The following is a 1,790-nucleotide window of genomic DNA, read 5'->3' on the forward strand; positions in this document are numbered from 1 at the left end:
AGAAAAAAAAACCAGTGAAATAAGAACAATACCATAAAAATTATACGGACTATACATGTCTCTCAGATTGTGAGAAATGTCTAAGACTACGTCGTCCTTCCAAAAACAACATCAGGAAGTAAGCTTAAGAAAGCACAATAGTTTCCTAAAAAACCATGAAGAGAAAAAGAGCATCAAATGTCTAACCTTTAAAACACGTTTATCAGGGGAGAGCGCGAACGCAGTCCCCCACTACCACAAATTATGCAGTCGAGTTTCCCGCATTTGGGGAAATCGCAGGGGTCAGCACATCCGGAGTGCAATGGATAAGCCTCGCCCTGGGAAAACCACCTTCGTGATCATGGTATCTCCCCTGCCAGGTAAGTATGAATTGTTAGGCGCTTCTACACCGACACCCTGAGCACTGACACACTCTAAAGGCATGGTCAACTTTCTTGTGGGGGGAAATGAGGGATCTGAACCTAGCCACCCTCTGACTCCTGTATTCTTTACTCATGTATCAAAAAACACTTCGATATCATTTAACTGTGTTAAGTTGTGGGCTCTCAATCTGAGAGGGACCGGCAGTCTCTGCGCGTGTGCTAATCTACATACACCACACCCCTTATGGTGACGTAACAGCTGCAGCGGGTCCAATTTCCGACGCTCGCCTACTAAGGCGCTGGAGCGCCGTGATCTCAGGCGTGGGGGTCGTAGGTGCTTCTTGGGCTTGGAGATGAAGTGGGCCGGCCAGAAGACCCCCTCGCGTTCCACTGCCCCTCGTTTTGATGGACCACGGGCGAGGGCGAGGATGGGAGCGGGGGCGGGGGCGGGGGCGGGGTTCGGGTCGGATTTGCCTCACTTTTCCTTCCAGGAGACGCAAGTTTCCGCCTATTATGTTCTGCCAAGGCGGCGCAACTCAACCTCAGAAGGCACTTTTGTGAAGAGTTCCCCTTTTCCCCAGTTAAACCTTCAATACTAAGGTTCGTTTCCCTTATCAGGAAATAGTTTTTCATTGGGATACTTCTGTGCCGGCCTGTCCTAAATTGATTCCACAGGCAGGGGTGAGCACCAAACCAAAAAACTGTATCGTCCGCAACATTTACACTGCCTAAGTCTTTAAACAGCATCAGAGGGCTGGCCAGAGACCTCAGCGGAGGAAAGTGCCCGCTTATGATACAGGGGAAAAAATGAAACTCCCAACCTGAAAGGTACCTGGAACAAGTTCGTGTTCTCTAAAACTGAGGAATGAATTTTAGGAACAAGCATAGGTTATGATCAAAATATATTTATTGGGGGAAAGAAAGCTCCTGTCCAAGACAAGGACAAGAGGGAGTCCCGAGCGGGTGGTCCCCAAGAAGCTGTCTCTGCCAAGGAGTTTTTAGTGTAAAACCATACATTAAGGGGGGGGTCTAAGGTGGAGAACATGGAAACTAGCTTAGGTGGCATGAGGTGGGACAAAACTATGGTCAAGCAAAGAGATTACAAGCACCATTGCTCAGGTAAAATTGATTAAGTCCAGGACCAAATGGAGAAGTGAGTCATGTAACAGGCAGGCCCAAATATAGAACAGGACTTTGTCTGGCAGCCAGCCAGTAGCAGTTGGCTTAGTGACTCTTCCCAGCTTTCTCAAGGTGATGGGCAATCCCAGACGCTTATCTTTAGGGAGGTAAGCATTTGTTTGATCTTTGGTATTTAGGTCTGGCCCACTGTGGGAGCATCCATATCCCTCACAGTTGTAAGGTATCTTGTCTTCTTGATTATCTCCTTCGTGGGCCTAGTCCTGTCTGACTGCTTTTTTTTTTTTTTTT

General features: G+C 47.8%; 1 non-coding gene across 1 annotated transcript; it reads right to left on the bottom strand.

Annotated features, from left to right (window-relative positions):
• Window positions 1-203: 203 nt before the first annotated feature.
• LOC111818309 lies at window positions 204-367 on the bottom strand. The gene has a single exon (XR_002822332.1). It is a non-coding gene; the product is annotated as a U1 spliceosomal RNA (small nuclear RNA).
• Between the last annotated feature and the right edge of the window lie 1,423 nt (window positions 368-1,790).

This window comes from Octodon degus, unplaced genomic scaffold (genome assembly GCF_000260255.1).
Source record: "Octodon degus isolate 3935 unplaced genomic scaffold, OctDeg1.0 scaffold00086, whole genome shotgun sequence".
Taxonomy (NCBI): Eukaryota; Metazoa; Chordata; class Mammalia; order Rodentia; family Octodontidae; genus Octodon; species Octodon degus.